The sequence below is a fragment of the Ruditapes philippinarum genome, unplaced genomic scaffold (assembly GCF_026571515.1).
Source record: "Ruditapes philippinarum isolate M1 unplaced genomic scaffold, ASM2657151v2 ctg5629_1_1_1_1, whole genome shotgun sequence".
NCBI classification, from domain to species: Eukaryota; Metazoa; Mollusca; class Bivalvia; order Venerida; family Veneridae; genus Ruditapes; species Ruditapes philippinarum.
This window is the reverse complement of record NW_026861484.1, coordinates 72,191-96,076: the sequence shown is the minus strand read 5'-3', so window position 1 is coordinate 96,076 and position 23,886 is coordinate 72,191.

Here is a 23,886-nt window from a genome sequence, read left to right as displayed (position 1 = left end):
CTGTCTTTGCCCTGTCCTGTTTTTGTTTGGGGTCCGCCTGGGCTCCTTGCCACTGGTTCTTGTTGCTGGGTCATATGGGGGTTGCGTTCATTGAACGCCGCCTTTCCTTGTTGATCTTGTTTATCATATTTTGTGAATACCAAAATCAACTGGAACATCGGTGACGACATATAATAGTCTGCAATGTACACTTTTCCCTGAGTACATATTTTTCAACTTTCCCTTGAATTATAGGGCAATTTTATGTCAGGTATTTAGTGTGGTAAGTGTGTTTTTTTAAAGGCTAGATTAACAATATCCCTTGTCATCAAATTTCTGATATATAATATTGCCGTCTATACTTTTTCTCTCGTTCATACAGTATACATTCCATTGGAATAATTTCTTACTATGTTTTAACATGTGGAATTGGCTGGTGATTTGAAATATATTTCAATCAAATAATTAACATCGTTTTGTTCCACTGCCAGAAATGTATATGCAGTTGAAATTTCAAATTTACGAGACCATAGAAATGTAACCTATATTGACATATAATTAAGTAATAAAGTTTGCAATAAAAAATAAACTTTTAATCAAAGAAGATAATTAAAACATATACAATTAGTTTACGATAAGTGTCACTATGTTACATTTTGACTTAAAACTTGTAAAGACTTTCAAACTTAGATCACTTATATTGACTATGATTACCTGAGCAATTTCTAGATCACCTAATTTTATGTAAAATATATGATCATCATAGTCTTGTTTGTTATTTTAAGACATTCCTGATATTGCATAAGGTAAAAGCTTATAAGAAAACAAAAACGATTACAAGAGCCATTTTTAATGATAAATTTGTGAATCATTTTCGTGTAAAAGGTTTTTATACCAACGAAAATATCATGTTTACGACCTGCAGTTAATTATAGGTTTGGTTTGAGAGATGAATGCATATATTCTTCTAGGAAAACGTTCCTTCTTAAACAAAATATCTCCATTTTTCCTGATATTTGCTAACACAATACATATTGTTGTTACCTGTTCTTTTGTTACATATTTGGTCATATAAATGTCCAAATATTCTACAAGTAGGACAAAATATACGATTATTTTCTGCCAGATATCATTAGAATGAACAAAGACATTTTGATGGCAATTACAAGTTAGCTTTGGTTTCTACAAATTATCGTTAATGGTTTTGGAACCTTCCTCTACTGAATCTTTGAATACATAGATCGTACTAATTTCGGTGTGCTTTTTCTAAGGATAGTTCTAACGAGAAAATTGTTTTGCATAAAATGCTGTTTTATTCATGAACAGTTCACTGTATCAATCTAAACAAATATGCACATTTTACAAGCAAAAGTACTATATCAAACACAAAACACATAAAGCTTCTTGTTTTTAGGGTTATCACATGTATAAACTCGGGATCAGTATGAAGCTTTGCCTGAAACGGCTTAAAAGTGTCACAATGGTCCATGACTGTCGTTCGTATGTATTAAACAACATTGTAAACTCTGTATTCGTCCTAAGTTGATAATATGGGGTCATTGATAGTAGACTGTTGTGTAGCGAATTTCATATATTTGTCTAGTCTGTAAGAGTATTTAAGAACTCCAATACATTTAGATTGACTGCCGTTTTTTCAGCTTATTTTACTCAGAATTTAAATTTATCATAAAAGTTTTAATTATTTGTTTTAATCTTCTAATTTTAAGTCAACATGTAAATGAAAAAAATCAACTTACTTTTTATGTGTAATATTGTATCTTGTAAAGTTGTACTTTTAAAATATTTTGTGTTTGTTCAACTCAACTTATGAAATTAATAAGCATGCATTATAATCAAATCTCTGTACATATCTCCGTTCTTATATGTAAAATATTATTATTGTTACCAAACATATTTAGTGTGGGTCTATCTCGGCACGAAATTGTCTATGATAAATTAAAAGTTATTGAAAGAATGTTGATTAGTTTCTTGATAAATTTGAAAATTGCATGAAAACGATGTTTACTCTATGATCCAGGAAGTAATAATCACTCTAAATCTGTTCTAGACACATGACTTATCAGCTGGACTGAATCATTGACTATCATTTTGTTCCATCTCAAATCCTGTATTTACATTAATATCAGATAATTAAAATAAAATATTTTTAGCATTTCTCAGAAAGAACTTGTCGCTTTTATTTTGCGTATACATTCATTTAAAATATTCACAATGCTTTAGGGTTTTGTTTTCTAGATAGATCTACCTAAAATCTTAAAAACTCAGCAGGTGCGTAAACTTTAAGCAGTTCTGTTTCTATACTTTGAGTTTTCGATGCAAAATTTCATTGCTGACATCATTCCTATCGTCTTTACTGACATACACAAACTGATTATTTACACTGATTAAGATAAATTAGAGGCTTAAAATGACTTACATTTTCCCTAAAAATAACCATTTTTAAAGCTTTGTTGTAGCGAAGCTCTCAAATAATTATATTTATAGAGGTATTTTTGCAAAAAATAAAACGAGAGATTTAAATCAAAACAAAACAAAAATGCTTATTTCGAAATAAAGTAGATAGAATAAAACAACTATATTAATTGTTGTGTTGTTGTTGTTGTTGTTGTTTGTAAAAACACTACAACACAAATTGGATCTTGAGTAGATTAAATGGAAATCATGGTATAATTGTTGTTTATTTTCAGAGCGAGTCTTAAGATGTTTATCAAAGTAAAAACATACATTTAATGGTTTTATAGAATGAATAATGTAAATTTTATCTCTACAATGAAGACGCCATCAAGATACCAATTTGAATTTAGATGAATCTCAGTTGACTTAAATTCTTCACATGAATACTGGTAATTATTCTCTTAAAATAAAGGAAATTAAAATAGATGTTTTAAGTTGCATTTCGAAAAATGCGTTATGCATAATATTATTGAATTGTAATCGTTTGTTCACAGTTAAAACCTAGACAATAATCTAGAGACATTGTTTGCTTTCCACCAAGAATATCTAGTAGAATGATTAATGACATCTATCATCTTGTTCCATTTCGTTGAATTGTTATTCTTAGAATTAGAATATCAATACAAAATCACAGATCAGTGACAAAACATGATGCGTTGAGATAAAGTAAATTGGAATTAAAGGAATCTAGGGAAATAAAGTTCTCATCTGTGAATAATTCTGCTATGAATAATGGAAACTATTCATGCCTGTTTTGATGGAGAATATTATGCGTTTTAAAATCAGTTAGGTTGATATCAAACAAACCAATCGAATATTTTTTTATCTTCGTTTTAATTTCATTGGAAGAAAAAATGCATTAACTATTGATCGATAATGTTGAAATCAATGTTAAAGTTAGATGATGAATTCTGCTTACGCCTGTGCTAAGAAGTGCAATATCCAGTACCGTCAATGAACAGGCTCAGTCAAACCGGACCTGCAACAATTGCCGTTTTAGGCTTTCTTTAAGGATGTTATTTGTGTTATCCATTTTATGTTATTGCTTTGTAAATTAAGTCCTACATTTTCTCGAGATCATGATACAACACTTTGGCAATCTTTTGATACTCATAAACTGTCTTAAGAATTGAACATTAATTAAGCAAGTACTACTAGAATATTCTTATTTTTTATAATAATTCGTGAAGACACACAATCAACCCGTCTGTTCCTAACTTTACCATTTAAAAAGTGCTTATTTACTTTAAAAACTACATTTTACGTAAGATGGACTGGTGGTTGCAATGAATTGCGGGCTCCCACACACTAGTTTAAATTACATAACACTCTTTCTCCAATCACTTAATAACCTCAAGCTAGCTTTTATTTTGATGACATTTCACAGAGTAAGGTTATTTTGTATGAGAAATATTTTGCATGACATGTTTGTCAAACACATAAAGCTCAAGAACAAGAGGTTTGCATTTATGTTTGTGATTTTGTTTTGTATTTGAATTTGCATTTGAATTTGCATGACCACCTTTTTATGCTAATGACGAAAATAAATTGTATCTGTCATTTTTGAAAACTATTTGTATATTTGAAATTTTAATGTACTTCTTAATAAACATAAAGTAAAAAATTATATGACTTATGACTAAATTAAAATAACTAAACTAAACAAAATGTATCTGTAAGTTAATCAAAAGAACTTAAACATAAAGCATATGCAAATGGTAACATGACTCTTGTTTAAAACCCAGATAAAATATTTGTGAAAAGTTATCCACTTAAAAAAGTGAAATGCATTGCCAGTATATTGAAATTAATTCAGGCAAATAAATAAACATCACAGGTTTGTATATCTATGACTCGTCAGATATTTAATAGATAATAATAAAATAATAAAAGTTTAGATAGGATAGTTTTACTGTTTTATTTTGTACACATGGTAAAACGAAAATAACAAATAAGCGATGATAATGATGATTTTTACGTCACATAAGCAGATATTGTTGGCCTTTATAACAAAGAATAAAAGTCGTACAAAGTATCATGCAAGTTTAGGCATACTATAGCATAAGTTAGGAAATGAGATTGCTTACCCATTTATTCTCTTAAGTTTGCTTTTATCACCTTTAAATTGTTTTATGGCTCTTAAAATGGTTCCGTTTCGCTTTGTATCCGTCTTGTTATATCTTTAACTTCCGTTCTTACTTGATATCATGACAGATTACTTTTAACGAGTTGCTTCAAACATCAATGAGTGAGCTAGGTGGAAAAAAATACGTGATAATCTTTCTCAGTGGTGCAAAATTTATGAATAGGATATTTCATTTAGTTACAGATAAAACATCACCTAGCATCAGTACTTTCTTTGAACTTATTAGTCATTAATAGACACGTTTTATTATGATTCAATCTTATTTATTAACACGTAATTTTACTTCAAACACTAACAGACGAGTATTTTGAAATGTTTTTAAACGATGAACAAGTGCACCTGATAGAAATATCAAGATGTTATTGTTTGATATATGACTTCTTATTACCCCGTGTTGCGATTGACAAAAAAATGAATGAAACATTTAAAAATATATATAATCATTTACAAATTTTCGTGTACATAATTATTTGTTTACCAATACTTGTTCCGTTTTTATTTTGATCATTTGATATTGGTTATATACGATAATGAAAAAAGAAAACTATTTTTCAATTTAATAACTTTATTTCAGACTGACAGGATGAAGAGACGGACGGGCGTTATGTAATTGAGACATGTCATGTGTAGACGATAGACTAATGCAATCATCACACTTCATGTGGAAAGTAATCAAAAGAAATACAGACATATCGGCTGTATGTACTACAAACTAGCTTTGGTTGATTGACGAAGTGATCGCGTTTTATGCAATTCAGTGAATGATTTTTTTATATTACTATTTTTCAATTAATGAGGATAATAACGAATTCTTAATATGTAAATCTTGTTAAAAAAGTGAAAAAATAGAAATGGAGAACTACACGCCTAACACCGGGTAAAATTGAAACACATTTAATGATTAGCTAGTTTTGGTGATATGATCACCTGGTTCACATATACTTAACAGATCTATGTGATACAATATTTTTCAACAAAATTAATTTCTACTGCCTTCCTCTACAATTAAAGCTGTTTCGGTTTGGCTAAGACAACAACAAAGCAATAATTGTTAGTAACTTCAATTTTGTTATCTCGAATGCCATTTCAACCGGTGCTAATATGATAATAGCGCCTAAGCATGAATGCATCTACATGAAAGATGGTGCACTCACGAAAGTAATCATAAATGTTTTTTGATATAGACAATATCTAATTAAATATGTGTGTGTTTTGTTGCTAATGAACTTATTCTATATCGAATGTATCATGTAAATTGATTTAGCTAATTAACTCTGTGTATATCAAATGTTACATGCCAAGTATTTGAATTATTTTCAATTTAAAATATAGTTTTCTTATGCTAAATAAATAGTTTTGATAGTATAACGTAATCCATTTTAATTTTTTATTTTAACGAAATAGTTTTAACATGAGTGTAACACAAATACATTGTTTGAGCCAGGTTTTGATTCCTTTTATTGGAATTGTTTTTATGATTACGTTATAATACATAGAAATTTAATTTCCTGTTGCCGAAATGGATAAATGATGTATTAAATAGTATTTTCAATCTGGTACAATGGTAAATTTTAGCACAAATTCGTGTGCATTATAATATTTCATAAGGAACTTTTTTTTAAAAATGGACATGGAGAAATTTGAATCTGTAACGCACATGTAATAATATGGTATCTGCATTCCTTGATATGTATAATTAGGAATAGATTCAAGCAATTTAAACACTTATGAAGCTTATGTATTCAAAATTTCAAAATAGTAATGAATTGATACTGTCAAATCGTCCAATAACAGGCAGAACTGAACTTGACATTTTAGCTGTGTACTATTTAAATTGTCACATAAAACACAAGTTACGTCGTCTTTTACTTAAAGACAGACAGCCTAACAAATAACTTCTGTTTCGAAGTAATAAACTTTTGCAAAGAGTTGTAACTTTTGTTACAATATAAAAATAACTTATTTTTACGAATAATTTTGAATAAATGTGTTTATTTAAATCAAATAAAATTGTTGTATTGATTTCTAAATATTGCAAAAAAAACTAAATTTAACTAGAAACTCGACTTAAGTTTATACGTGAGAAATTAGAACACTAACTTTAATTATCAAAGACGCATTCTATAATCAAGTCAATTTTAAATGCCTAATAGAACATGGCCGAAGTGATGACATTAATTTTTGTCTATAGCCAATACAGAAATCAAACAAGTAGGATAATGATAATTTTTATTTTCTCTGGGCGCCAGACTTATATTTACCAAACATTGAACGTCTGCATAACTGAAATAATGAGGAGATATCATGAAGTATAATTGAGACATTTCATGTTTAGAGGTAATTAATGAAATGTCATTGCACTTTATATGACAGTAAATCAAAACAAAGAATGCATATTGTCTGTTTCCAGAGATATTACTTTATTACGTTCATTTTTACAATGTTAATTGTGAGAGAAGGTTGTTCTATTTTGACCTATTTACGAAACAGACATATGATGATGTTTAAATCCTTTTTGGTGCTAAAGTGCTTGTAATTGTTAAGAAAACAATAAGCTGCAGTTAATTAAGAATTTAAGTTTTATTAAGCATTTCTCATCACAAGTGTTGAACACAAATACTGCCACAATCAAATTATATGGCAATTGTAACCTTTTTGGTACAATTGATACATTGTTTACGGAGCATAAAGAAAAAAGACACCGGATTAATAATCTAGTTTTTGTCACGTTTATAAAGGGTATGTATAAAGAAAGGTAAAACAGGTAAATCGAGTTTCTGAGTAAATATCTATTTCAGGTGCTTCGGCTTTGTCAACATTCATGGCTTCTTAGAGCTATCGGGAGTAATATCGGTGTCAGTTTGTCATTATAAATGTTATTGTCCTTGTAATGTTGAGTTGATTTAATTTTTACAAATACCTATATATAATTTATGAAATGTTATCATATTTAAATCATTGTCTATCTTTTTCTTTCACTTAAATACCTCGGTTGTTTCTTATATTAAAACATCTGCAGTTTCTTGGTTAAACAAAGCTCTATTATAACAAGCTTTTATTTATTGCTGTTTTTAAATTGAGTGCATTTGTTTTTTACTGTTCTTTCATTTATCATAATATCTGTTTAAAATTAATGATTTCATGGAATAGATATTCACCAAGAATAACACGTTGTCCCATTACTGTATAGTACTATTGAGATAGTCCTCAATAAAAAAACTTCAAAATAATCTTTAAAAAAACTACCCCACTCTCCTCCAACAATATATATATATATATTAAGCTATGTTTATGTATAAAAAAGATTGATGTCATTTAATAACTGCTCTTCAAAACACTTAATACCCAATTATATTTTTATAAGTTTTGTGATAAAACATTTTTTCTTAATGATAATGATGAATTTTTACCGGTAGTAAATAACTTTATCATAAATACAAATGTAAATCTTTTGTGGTTTTTTTTTTTAAATTAAACTTTTAGTTTATATTTTTCTAATCATCAAAAAAAATTTATGAACATGGATATAATTTAATTAGGAAACCAGTTTATCTTTATAAATATCAAAAAGGGGTTTAAGAAACACATCTCAATACATTGTTTTCAAAAAAAGACATTCACCTTGTTTAAAAATTTACCGGTACTAATAATTTATGATAAACTGATTCATGAGTAAACTGCGAGTATTATACATGTGGTATATTTTCAAAAGCCCTAAAACTAAACTTTATGGTAAACAAATAAACTCTCACGGACAATATCATACCAGGGAGTAAATTAAAAAGTTATATATAGAACAGCATCTGACTTTGTTACATTATTAATCAAATATTTTGAACCTTATAAATAACTGCTGAAACTTATTGTGATGACGCGTTTGTATGGAATTATCTGTCGTAATCAGAAAAGGTGGGTATTTATAAATGAAGACTTAGTAAGATTATACATTTGTTTCTTGTTATTCAAATGTAATTTGGTTCAAATATGTTTTTTTTTAAATAACATTTGATTCTACTGAAAAAAGCAGATCTTCATCAATACAAATTGCCAGTAGATGTAGATCCAATCTCATTAAAATCAGATCATCGTTTTTGCTCCGTTACTCTTCGCTACGTACGTAGTGAAGCGACAGTTAGGATATGATTTTAATGAGATTGATGTAGATCGGGTTGGTATATGAACAACGATAATATTTTCTTTTGTAAACAAATATATTTGGCGTTGGCTTTTCTCGTCACGAAATTGTATGTGATAAATCAAAAGTTATTGAAAGAAGCTTGATTAGTTTCTTGATAAATTTGGAAGCTGCACCAGTACCATGTTTACTCTATGATCCAGAAAGTAATAATCAATTTGAATCTGTTCTGGAAACATGTTTTATCAGCTAGATCTGAATCATTGGCTATCATTTTGTCATCCAGATTCCTGTAACACATTAATATCAGATGATTAAAAAAGTTAAACAATTCTCAGAAAGAACTTTTCCTTTTAATTTTGCAAAAACATTCATCTTTTAAAATCATTTAAAATATTCACAATGCTATAAGGTTTTGTTTTCTAGATAGATCTACCTGAAATTTTAAACATTAAAATTTTAGCAGGTGTGTAAACTTTAAGCTTCTGTTTACGGAGCGAAATACTTTGCTGATACCATTCCTCTCGTCTTTACTGACATACAAAAAAAGATTATTTAGAATTATTAAAATAAATAAGAGACTTATAATGAATTACCTTTTCCCGCAAAAAGTCAATTTTAAAGGTTTCTTGTGGCGAAGCTCTCAAATAAATAAATGAATATATAAATATACCGATATTTTTCAAGAAAGTAAATAGAATAAAACATCTATATAAGTTGTCGTTGTTGTTTTCTGTAAAAAAGTTTTAATTGTTGTTTATTTTTAGAACGGGTGTTATCATGTTTATCGAAGTTGAAGCGTGCATTTTATGGTTTAAAGAATAATGTAAATTTAATTTCTTCAATGAAGAGCCATCAAGATACAAATTTGCATTTAGATAAACCTCAGTTCACTTAAATGCTTCACATGAGTACTATTCATTATTCTCTGTAAAAATAGAAATTAAAATAATGTTTAAAAGCAGCACGCCTCCAGATTCATGTCAATTTTCATGAAAATTTTGGAAATGTATTTAAAAATAAATTATTGTGAGGTGAACAAATAAAGCAATTTACATATTGCAATCGGCACTTACAATCCAAGAAAATTACCAAAAAGTGGTCAACATATGCAAAAATAGCCTTTACTGCGTTAGTAACGCAGTAGAAATATGGTGATAAAATACTGCAAAATCAGTTTTAAACCGCACATAACATGCAAAATATAACTTGGCTCTTGAATGTTTTTATCTTTCTGAAAATTTTAGTACATTTTTCTCAATATTGATTTTCATGAAATATTTTTGCTCATCTGGAGGCGTGCAGCTTTAAGTTACATTACGTAATGCATAATTTTATAGATTTGTAATGGTTTGTTCACAGTTAAATCCTAGACATTATTCTAGAAAAATGGTTTGCCTTCCACCACGAATATCTTGTAGAATGATTAATGACATATATGATCTTGTTCCCATTTCGTTGAATTGTTATTCTTTGAACTAGAATATTAATATTCAATCACAGATTAGTGACATAACTTGATGCGTTGAGATAAAGTAAATTGGAATTCAAGGAATCTAGGGAAATAAAATTCTCATCTGTGTATAATTCCGCTATCGATATATGTCGCGAACTATTCATGTCTATTTTATAGAGAATATTATGCGTTTTAAAATTAATTAAATTGACATAAAACAAATCTATGAATAAAATGCTTACACTGTTCATTTGCCGGCATATAATTTATTAAATTAAAGATATTCTCTTGTATAGAGGATTATTAATCCCCTTCCGCAAAGCGGAGTGGGGATTATAGGAATGACCTCCGTCTGTCAGTCTAGGCGATTATCCTATGGTCAATATACACGTCTGCTCTATAACTTCCTAACTTGGCTTACGGTTTTCTGTAATTACTTCGCACAAACATTTCAAGAAAAATGCATTTTTTGTAATAATCTGTTTCGGTTGAAGCAATTGATAGCAAAACGAACATGTAAAAATTGTCCGTTCTGCTTCCTTATACTCAACGAAAGATCACGAAAACCATAAATATGTAAAAACATCTTAAAACATTATATTTAAATTATGTTTACTTTGTTTAACATTGCTAACTAGATGTTTTTTTTTATCTAGGTTAACAAAGATTTGCATAAATGTTGTTGTGTATTTGAATTTGCAAGATCGTATCGTTATGCTGATGACGAAAATAATTGTATCTGTTGGAAATAAATATCATTAGCAGCTATAATGGCATTTTAATTAAAAGTATTAGTATATTTGAAATAAAATGTAGGGGCATCTTAATAAATATAAAGTAAAGATTCATATGACATACGATTATTACAAATTAACAAAATATTTCTAAAAGGCAAGGAAACAAACCTTAATCAAAAGCATATGCAATGGAGACATGACTCGTGTTTGTTTAATATTAAGCCAAAATATTTGAGACCTTGAGAGGCTCTCCACCTGAAGAAAAAAACTGAAAATGAATTGCCAGTTAATTGAAATTTATTCAGGCAAGTACGTAAACACTATAGGCATATGTATACTCGTCAGTCTTCCTATTAAAATTTCGCAATTTATGTTTATTTTGTTTTATTTCATATATATGTCTAAGAAATGAACAGGCAGCCAATATGTTTTATAAGATTTTCTAGGCAAAAGTTTAATATGTGAACATAATTCAAAAGTTTTCAGTTGACTAAATACAAATATTAAATAAACGTGTGGTAGTGTTGTTGATCCTGCGGTTGTTGTTGTTGATAATGATGATGATGATGATGATTCTGTATCGTACAAGTTAAGTTTATGTATAATAGCATTACTCAAGGACCGAGGTTTATAACCCTTGAACATTGTTTTATGGCTTTTAAAATGGTTTCGTTTCGCTTTTTAGCCGTCTTTTTATATCTATAATTTCCGTTTCAAAACAAGTTCTTTCTAGATATCATGACAGATAACTTTTAACGATTGGCTTCAAACATCAATGAGCTTAGTGAAAAGGAATTGACGTGCTAATCTTTCTCAATGGTGCACAATTTATGAATAGGATTTTCTTTTTTTTCAGTTTTATTATAAGATATCACCTAGCATCAGTACTTTCTTGAAAGCATTTCTCATTTATAAACACGTTATTTACTTATGATTCTCTCTTGTTTATTAACAAGTTTTTCACTTGATACATTAATAGTGATTCTTGTTTATCTTTAAAAAGAAAAAAACGTGTATCATGGTATATTTTCAAAACGATGAACATATGATTTTAAATGACTACTTATTTTCCCGTGCTTCGATTGACAAAAATAGATGAAGACCTGAGTTGCAGGTGTAATCGTGTCACGAAAGAAGGAGCCTATAAAAGCGTGTGTTAGATATAACCGTTGATATTTTAGTCATTAACTAAACATATTATATTTATTCATTATTCAGAATAAATGTGATAAAAAGATAATCAAGGAAAGGCGTCGTTCAATGAAAGCAACCCCCACACGACTCAGCGGCAAGGAGCCCAGGAGGATTCCAAACAAAACGGACAGGGTAATCACTTAAATGATACATAAGACGAAATAATTAGTAACTGATAAGGAATTCAACGAAAACAAATAAATGATTGAATAATAGTCCCACGCAGTCAAAGGACACAGGGGAAGGGGACAGGAGACCCTGGGAAGGAGGGAGGAGATTAAAGAAATAAAACTAGGGGCAAAGGGAAAGATACTAACCGTAGACGAGAAAACAACAAGGGCCACAAACAAAAGTGCCACCAAAACAGTATGAAGCAACAAAGACATACATCTGAGGAACACAGACGGGCGCCACCTTGGAACGGTACTCAGCATAAGTCACGTGATGCTTGATCAAAGATGAATTATAATATAATATATTAAGCCTTAAATTACTTGACATTATTTGTATCACGAATTGTACACAAGTCTAAATTACCAATACATATTCCGTTTTTATTCTGATCCTTTAAAATTGGATATAAACACGTTAATGAATATAGAAAACTATTTATGTTTCATTCTGGATTCTAAACTTGAATGCCCTTCTCTACGTAGTGAAAAAACACGGCCTTTGTTATTCTTTAGGCGCCTAGTTTATATTTCTGTAAATGATTTTGGTAAACTACGATTTAACTTTATATCAGACTGACCTTACGAAAAGACCACGTGATGTGAGTTTCATTAGTAATTGACACATGTCATGTATTGACGATAGACTAATGCCATCATGACACTTCATGTGAAAACTAATCAAAACAATACAGACACATCGGCTGTATCAAGAATCCACAGAAACACAATCGTGGCTCTCTTCAACAAGGGGCAGGACGTGAAGTGGTTGCACACTTGGTTCAAGCGAGCGAATTGGTTGCAAACTTGACAAAATGGCAAACACGGCGTCATTTTTTGAAACGGGTGAACGATTTTTTTTGCCAGGCAAGTAGGTTTCTTTGTTATTTTGAAGTTCATTAGTATGTCTTTTCCATAATGCAATATATATACCACACTCGGTTTAAGGTTTCAGCATCCTAGATTCTGTTTTGACGAAGTTATTGAAGATATAAACTGATCATGTAGATATTTTGAAATTTGACATGTAACTGTTCTGGTCGGTTTTTCTCCTATCTTATTCGAATTTGTAAGTTTTGAACTGCATTTAACAATAACAAAATATGTTTCTGTCAATGCAGTACAAATGGTTTAGTTCGCAAGTCCGAAGATAACGTTCAATACAAGTGTGTTCAAGCACATTTTGGTTGCAGACTTATACTTCAAGCATTTTTGGTTGCAAACTTGTTTCCAGAATTTTTTATTCTTATTCTATTGAATTCCATAATAAATCTTTGCAAAAGGATTGTAGTAGTTTATATTTTGTTAACCAATTTTCAATGGCAATTCTTGACATTTATGTTCTTTTACTTGTTTTTGTTATAAATGTTATTTATACTTTCTTCTTTTACAACAAGTATGCACTTTATGTTTCAAATTACATGGTTCTCAGTTCCATACTATAAACATCAGTAAAAGCCTGCAAACAAAATAATAGCACAATATTTATTGATACTTCAATTCTAAAATATGTCATCATATGTAAAATGCAAATGAAAACTCCATACAAAACTAACGTATGTGAGAGTACTGCTGTATGTAAGTGAATTATTTTCATCATAAACATAAGGACATGTGCAGTTTATCAAAACCACAATAAATGTTATTTTGTTTGTTCCGTATGTAAAGATCAGCAGTTGCTTTAGACAGTATGTAAATGTACTTATAAACCAAAAGTTAAAATGACATGCTTGTTTACAATATTTCGAATTTGATGTACATATCATATATGTCAATTGGTATTCTAAAAATTATTTTGACTATTAGATCATAATATAACTGATATACGATTGGTAATTTACATTGACTGATATGTGACAAAACTATTTAAAGTCATTTTTCGAGTTAGGGAATTTGGAAGATGTTTCGATTGGTCAATAATAAGGAACAATTTAAAGACACATGTGAATAATGCCCTTGTGTCAATGTTAATATAGTTTGTATCTACTATATAATCAAATTTATTTCAAATCTCAAAAAAAAGAACAATAATGAAAGCTGTTTGTTGCTATTTTTCTCTTCTTTTCCTTTACTGTTAATCATGCCAAGATAAAAAAAAGTCCTAAGACTATGTAAAAAGAAAAGAAGTATATCGAGGAGAAAAAATGATGAAGATAAACACAACTGAACTTCAATTTAGCATATTGTGTTTTATATCTATTTGAAAGACCCTGTGTTAGGATATATCTGCACGCATGCACAATTTGTATATATATTTCTTATTAGATGAACGGGTATAATTGCCTTAATATTGCTAATTATTTTAAAAAAAAAAGATACGTTATTCCTCGCTCCTCGCTAAAAATATGCATGCCACATTATTGACACACAAGTTTGCAACCAAAAATGCTTGAAGTATAAGTCTGCAACCAAAATGTGCTTGAACAATATATTTTTGTGTATTGAATGTTATCTTCGGACTTACGAACTAAACCATTTGTACAGCATTGACAGAAACATATTTTGTTGTTTGGCGAAGGGATAAATATTAGTATTATACAATTTAGAGAATGTGTTTGTATTGTTTTGTATTTTTCAATTCATGATGATCAGAACGAATTATTTATAAATGTGGAAATATAGTAATGGAGAACTACACCATTAACACCGGGTAAAACTGAACCAATTTAATGATCAACCGGTTTCGTAGATATCTGTACCTTGTTTTAGTTATAATGAACAGATACACGTTACAATATTTTACAATAGATTTAGTTTCTATTGCTTCTTTTACAACTAAATATGTTTCGGTGTTGCTGCAACAAAAACAAAGCAATACTTGTTTAATTTTTCAAAGTTAACTCGATTGCCTTCTAAACCGGTGGTAAGATGATAGATGTGCACTCACAAAAGAAATCATACATTCAAATTGATATCGCCAATACTAATTGAACATATTTGTGTTGTGATGCTTACGAACTTATTATATGCGGAATGTATCGTGTAAATGTATCGTGTAAACTACATGCCAATTGTTATATTATTTAGATTATTTTCAAGTTACAACATAGTTTTATTATTAACCTAAATAATAAGTTGTTTTTTTTAATTAGGGACACAAGTGTTACTTTGAGGTTCCATAATAACCGCCGTATATACACATCTCCATATGTTTCTGGACGTTTCTATGTTTAAATAAAGCCGGTGCTAGTGGGCATGGACTGTAACTTGCATTTTCTAGTACCGTCTATGAACAGGCTCAATGAAACCAAGCCTGCCACATTTACAATTTTGTCGTTTAGGGCGTTCTTTGTGGATCCCGTGTTTCTAGTTAATCCAATTACTTGTAAAAAGAATAAGTATCTCACAGTTAATCTTATATATTTTTTTTTATACTTTATGTATATTTTTGCATATTTATTATGTATTAATAATAATGGCTTTACCGACTATGTAGATGTTGTTGATAGAAAATTGAGTTTACTTAATACCGAAACACGACAGGTGTGTTTAGAAACAGCTAGTGTTCTATTTTTCATTATTAATAACCCTACAAGAAACGACTTTGCTTTGGTTTTGGAAAACTTTAAATGCAAGTTAACAAGTTTAACTTATGATATTTTTGTTTTTCTCTGAACTCCAGGCTTATATTTTTCTGCTTATATTTTCCCAAATATTGAACTGTCTGCTTTACTGAAATAATGAGAAAATTGCATGAGGATAAGAATTATAATTGGTACATTGCTTGTGAAGACGTGAATCAACGCATTTTCATTGCACTTCATATAATGGTAAATCAAAACAAAGAATGTGTATTGCCTGTTTCCAGAAATGTTGTCTTTATATTGTTACATTTTTACTTTTTGAAATGTGAGAGAAGATTGTATTATTTTGACCCATTTACGAAAGGGTAAAATGATTATAGATAAATCTTTTTAGACATAAATTTCATTGCAAGGTTTTGTTAAGAAAAAAGATGCAATTAATAAGAATTGAAGTAAGGTAAACTGTTTTGTTTTATTGAGCATTCTTGGAGTGTTGAGCTTAATTCCCCAATCAAATTATACGTTATTTGTAGCCGTTTTGATGCAACAAATATATTTTATCAGAAACCTTAAGAAAGGTGTCACCGGGTCAATCTTGTTTCTGTCACATTTATACAAATTATTGTAAGGACAGGTAAATAGAGTTTCTGAGTAAAAAGTGCATTTCAGATCATTTGGCTTTGTCAACAGTTCCGGCGTCTTTGAGTAAGGTCAGTATCAATTTGTCATTGTTGATGTTATTGTCCTGGTAATGTTAACTTGATTTTTTTTACACATATACCTATATATAATTTTTGAACTGTTATCGTATGTATTTCATTGTTCATTTATCAAAATTCTCGTTCACCTAGACAACTCGGTTGAATTAAAATAAAAGCATTTGAAGCCAGGCTTCGTGGTTTATAACAAGCTTTTATTGCTTTATTTAACTGACTGCATTTCTTGTAATTCAAGTTGTCGTTGATCTTATTTCATTGATCATAATATCTGATTAAAACTAACAACTTCAGAGGTTATCCCAGTACTGTATAGTACTATTGAGATAGTCCTCAATAAAAGAAATAAAAACTTAACATACATCAAGATGATGGACCAAATAATATAGAAGTTGCCGACAAAAATAATCTCCAAAATAACTAATCCCTCTCTCCTAAGAATTTATACATTTATGTTTATATAAAATAGATTGATATCTTTTAATTGCTGCTCTTAAAATCACTTGATACCTAATTATATTTTAATTGGTTTTTTTTTATGATAACATATTTATTTCTTAATGATAAGATAGCATGGTAAAATAACGGCAATAAATAAATGATTAATACAAACAAATGTATGTCTTTATTTTACTCAGTAAACATATCATTTGGTTCCTGAAAGCATTCATTCAAATATCACATGTGTTTTGTCATATTCTCAATGTTAGCTGAAACAGTATTATTCACACAGTTAAAACAGTTGCAATGTATGAACAGATCTAAGTTAAATGTAAAAACTAAACTGATATTTTTTAAATTATCAGAATTTTCTGCTAGATAAAATATAAATAAGGAAAATAGATTATCTTGATAAATATCCAAAAGGCATCTAAGAAAAACATCTCATTCATCTTTTTTTTTAAAAGACATTCACCGACTTTTGAAAGGCTTACAGGCGCTAATGCTTTAATAGACTGATTAAGGCATAATTTGTGAGTCTTGTTGTCCTAAAGTTGAACTTTATCGTAACCAAAAATCTCTTAATGAAAAATCATACTAAGGATTAAGTAGTTATATACATAACAGCATCATTTTTTGTAATGTTACGATCGAAACGGTTAAAGGTTTCAACAGGGAACCTTGTAAATAATTGCTGAAACTCACTGTCGACATGTTTTTCGAGCGGTATCGTGTGGTAGTTGTGGTAATTATTTTGTTTGCAAAAACACATTAGGCAACTATTTATAAAACAATATTAAGTAAGATTATACACTGGTTTCTTCTAATTCATATATAACTTAGTTAAAATATGTTCTGCCTTGATTTTGCTTATCATTTCCGATTTTAAAATAAAGTTTTGATTCTACTGGAAAAAGCAGTACCGAATCAATCCGATTTGCCAGATACTTTCACTATATGTAGATCTGTTTGGTATATGTAACATTTCTATTGTAAACAAACATATTTCATGTATTTGGCGTTGGCTTTTCTCGGCACGAAATTGTCTGTGATAAATCAAAAGTTATTGAAAGAAGCTTGATTAGTTTCTTGATAAATTTGGAAGCTGCACCAGTACAATATTTACTCTATGATCCAGAAAGTAATAATCAATCTGAATCTGTTCTGGAAACATGTTTTATCAGCTAGATCTGAATAATTGGCTATCATTTTTTCATCTCGATTTCTGTATTACATTAATATCAGATAATATGGAAAGGAATTTTTATATTAAGCATTTCTCAGAAAGAGCTTTCATTTTGCAAATTCAGTAATCTTTTTAAAGCTTCACAATGGTATTGTTTTGTTTTTCTGTTCATTTTTTTTTGTTTTACCGAAGCTTTTATTAGTAAATAAATTTATTTATACAGGTATTTTTGCAAGAAATAAAACAAAAGATTCGAAATAAAGTAGAGAGAATAAAGCAACTGTATAAATTGTTGTGTTGTTGTGTACGACAAAAATGGGATATTTAATAGATTAAATTGACATTATGTTTTAATTGTTGTTTATTTACAGAACGAGTGATAGGATTTTTATCGATTAATAAACATGCATTTAAAGGTTTTATAGAATGAATAATGTAAATTTTATCTTTTGAAGTAACACGCCGTCAAGATACCAATTTGCATTTAGATGAACCTCAGTTGACTTAAATGCTTCACATGAGTACTGTTCATTATTCTCTGTAAAAAAGGAAATTAAAATAGATGTTTTATGTAACATAACAAAGGATGTGTAATGCACAATATTATTGATTTGTAATAGTTTGTTCACAGTTTTAGACAATATTCGGGAGAATGTTTTGCCTTCAACCAAGAATATCTAGTAGAATAATTAATGACATTTATCATCTTGTTCCATTTCGTTGCATTGTTATTCTTAGAATTAGAATATCAATATTCAATCACAGATCAGTGACATAACATGATGCGTTGAGATAGAGTAAATTGGAATTAAAGGAATCAAGGGAAATAAAGTTCTTATCTGTGAATAATTCTGCTATGAATAATGGAAACTATTCATGCCTGTAGTGATGTAGACTATTATGCGATTTAAAATCACTTAGGTTGATATATAATAAAACGTTTGAATAGATAATTTTGTTTTCAATTTTATTACATTTTAAGAAATGATTAATCTATTTTTTATTGTTAATTGAAAGCATTTCAATTTTTAAATGTTTAATTCTGTTTACGGTGGCGCAAGGGGAGTGGACGGTTACTTGCAATATCTAGTACCGCCAATTAACAGGCTCAATCAAACCGAGCCTGCAACATTTGCCGTTTTTGGCGTTTTTTAAGGATTCGGGTTTTTTATTGTTTATTTTGTAATTTTGTTTTCTATTTTATCCAATTTCCTGTTAAAATAACTTAAAAGTTGAAGTTTTGCATTGCCTCAGGATCAATAATTTGATCATCATTAATTTTCTAAGAATTGACAATAAAACATTGAATAAGCGGGTACTTCTAGTATATTTCTATCTTTTTATAATCATTTAAAATGAAGACACACGCTGATACTGTTTACAGTCTGCTCCTTATCTTATCATTAAAAAGTTCTTGATTAATTTTAAGTAATAAATATTACGTAAGATGAACTAGTGGTATCACTGAATTGCGAGCTCACTAATTTACAATGCATAAGACTGTGAAAGTCTACGTGGCATTTAGAAACCTTTTATTTTGTGTGACATTTTTACAGGGTAAGGTCACTTCGTGTAAGATAATTATATTTGCATGACATGTTTGTCAAACAGATAGAGGTCATTAGAATCTTAGAACATTCATCTTCTTGTTTATTATCAGAAATACGGGTAAAATAACTCTTCTTTTTAAATCACGCACTTAAATTCCAACATAAATAATAGCGGCCATGACAACCCTAGTTTTATTTGTTAGGTTGCAGCAATGTGTATTGCTATGGTGAGGTTTTTCCTCCTTTTTTCAATTTGCAATGTTATTCTGTAAACATGTATGTTCTTCTCTACAGTGACAAAACACGGCCTTTTTAATCTCTAGTGCCTAGTCTCTATTTCTGAAACTGATTTTGGTATACTACGAGCGTATATCAAAGATTTAACTTTATTTCAGACTGGCATTATGAAGAGACGGCGTGATGTGAGTTCCATTAGTGATTGAGACAAGTCGTGTGTAGACGATAGACTAACGCATTCATAACACTTCATGTGAAAACTAATCATAACAATACAGACATATCGGCTGTGCCAAGAATCAAGAAGTCAAGCTGTTTCGGTGTGGCTAAGACAATAACAAAACAATATTTGTTAGTTACTTAAATGTTGTTTCGAATGCCCTTTCAACCGGTGCTAAGATGATAAATAACGCCTAAACATGAATTCATCTTAATAAAAGACGTTCCTCAAGAAAGAAATCATACATTCAAATTGATAAAGACAATATCTAATTTAACATGTTTGTTTTGTGTTGCAAATGATCTTATCATATATGGAATGTATCGTGCAAATTATTATAACTGATTAAAGTGTTTTAATCAAATGTTGCATGCCAATTGTTATATTGTTTAGATTATTTTCAAGTTACAATAAAGTTTCCTTATTAACCTTAATAATAATGTGTTGGGTTTTTTTTAATTTGGGACACGAAAGTGTCACTTTGAGGGTTTTATGATAACCGCCGTATATACGCATCTGCAGATGTTTCTGAATTCAAAATTACACCGTTTCCGTGTTAAAAATTAAGCAAGAAATGTAACTTGCACTTTCTAGTACCAATCAAATCAGGCCTGCAACATTTACAATTTTGTCGTTTTGGGCGTTCTTTAGGGATCCCGTTTTTTTTCTAGCTTATCCAATTACTGGTTAAATTAACGTATTTAAAAGTTGAAGTCCTGCATTGTCTCAGGATCATAGTACAACACGTAGAAAACTTTTGATTATCATTAACTTTCTAAGAACTTTCTCTATTTGATAGTATTACATAATCAATATTTAATTCCAGAACAATACATTAATACGAGTTCAACAAAACGGATTAAGCTAGGCTCCGATTCATTTTATTGGTATTCCGAAGTAGATCAATGATGTATTATTTTCAATCTGGTACGATAGTCAACTTCAGCACGACTGTTTTGTGCATTATAATATTTCAAGAAGAACTACTTGAACAAAATGTACACTAAGAAATTTGAATCTGTAACACACATGTGTATAATTTTGAATAGTTTAAAGCAAATTAAAGTCTGAATTGAAGATAATGTAACGAATGTCAAAATACTACGGATTTGATGATTGCCAAAACATCTGATAACATACATAATTGAAATTGAAATTTTGAGTATGCACTATAAAATTTTCTTACAAACATAAAACAAGGGTAATAGACAAAAAGTCGAACAATAACTTTTGTTTCGAAATTGTAAAATCTATTTGCAAAATGTTGTTACTTTTTGTAACAATATAAAAACAGCATATTTTTACAAAATATTTTGAATAAAAGTGTTCGTTTAAATCAAATTTAATTTTTTAACGTTACTTAACAAGAAACTCGACTTTAAATTAAACACTGAAGAAATGAGAACTGCTGACTTTAATGAGCAAGGATACATTTAATATGAACTTTGATGTGACAAGAGTTATTAAACAAATACCGTAGTTTAGTTTTAAAACATGTAATGTTTAAATGGTATCGGAAATGTTTTGTTGTTGTTTGTTTTTCCGGCCCAAAGCCGGTCTGTTTTCAGTTTGACTTTCTGTGAAATTTACAGGAAAGAACTGAATAAAGGAATTTCGTTGATCATTTAAAAATTACAAAATGAAATCTGGTAATCTCATTGGTCATTCTAAAATAAAATGAGAGGGATAGTTCATGTCATTCTAAGATAGCTCTAAACTGTAATGTAAAAGATAGTTCTTGTGATAATGAAATAAAATGTAAGGAAAAAGTTATCAAATAAAATGTACAGGATAGTTATTGCACTCAGATCTCATTGCATTTTTCTAGTGATCGTAAGAACTCACTGAGTTTTATATTTTGTCCAAAATAACGAGAATGATATCAGACCTTATATTAGTTTATGATGTTTATTAACTGTCTTATATCTTATACGACTATTGTTGTGATCAACATATATAATGTTTATTATGTTTATATTTTTGCATATAACATGTAATTAAGTTTTTATAAAGAAAAATTGCTTTACCGACTGCGTAGATGTTGGTGTAAGAAATTGAGTTCACTTACCGAAACACGACAGGTTTGTTGAGAAATACGAGCATCTGAGGTGTTCCATTTTTGTATTTTCTGATCGCAAGATCAGATAAATACATAGCTAACATCCACGGTCTAACACAAAATTTCCCAACAGTCCTAACAACGCAATGTAGTTCTCACTCAAAACTGCTTAAAAACCAGCAATTTAAAAGAAAGAACAAGTTTTTGTTACAAGTGTCCAACAAATTACTAAACATTCAAACTTTAAAAGTAGCGTTGGCTTATGGAATTGTCAATAAATGCACACTCACAAATTACGTGGATGAATATGATTTTTTTATCAATGAAAATGCTATTTTTAGCGATATCGATGACCGAATACTATACAAATAAATCTGACTGTCGAGTAGTTGAATATATAATTTCTACATGTTGGACTTTTTGGGCGAGAAGATTTTTGCTATATTATTTACTTCAATTTTAAACAACAGGTTTACCCTGAACAAAATACCTCGAAATTACCCTAACCCAAAATGCAATGGAAATTATAAATTACGAATGACTTGATTTTATTCAACCACTGTTTTTATAAATTCTCCGTGGTGCAGGGGTAACGCGCTCGTTTCACGTGTGAGAGGTCTGGAGTTCAAATCCCAGACGAGTCAACATTTTTTTTTAAATTCTTTTTTTTAGTGTCTTTGTTGGAAATAGCCACGATATGCAAGGATAAAGTGTGGCTATCATAAAAAATGAACATAAATGATTTTTTAGCAACGGATATACATGTATACAATCATTTATAATCCATATGTGTAAATGCATGATCAACACCACACTTGTTCCTTATTATGTTATCGCTATTAGCGAAGACCCCCTCTAAAGGTATCTGTTCCAACTTAATAACTATATGACACTGGTTACATTACCATGTTGATCGTGTTGAGCATAATTGTTTATTATACAATAATTGTAATAAAAATGCAGATTTTATGAATATTGTTTTCTTTCTTTTTTGTGTTTTATGTGCTATTTTAATACTGAGTTTTTACGTTTACTAATATTTTAAGAATTCAATTGTCATATTGACCGACGATTATATTAAGTAAAAACTTAACTGGAAAAAGTCAGTAAATTATGGTTAAACTTTTAATATATAATATTGTTTATTCTTAAAACATATACATGTACATTTGTATTTTTCTTTATCATTTTTTAAATTATCAATCAATCGAATAATTCATAAAATCTAATTTGTAACTTTGGCATCTTTACTAAACACGAATAACAAATTAAATAAAATGTTTCAAAGTTGATAGTGTCATATTAATACCATAAAAATGTACCTTTTTTCTCAATTATTGTACATATTTATTGTTTTTATCTGATACAAACGTATCAGTGTTTTATCATGTTTTATAAAACATGTTATTGTTGTTGTTGGGTTTTTTTTTTTCGAATTGTATGTTTATGTATAATAATAATCAATAAATTTGAGAGTTGATCTGTGTTTATTAATTATTGTAACCAAACTAAGTGACAAACATTCATTTTGAAAATTTATATAAATGTAAATATTTGTTCTGTTCTGTAACGATATCAAACATCTACTCGAAAACCGGGAGAGACGGACAATAAACGTGTGGTACTATTCGCCGGTCACTAGTAAATTCCGGTCAAAATAG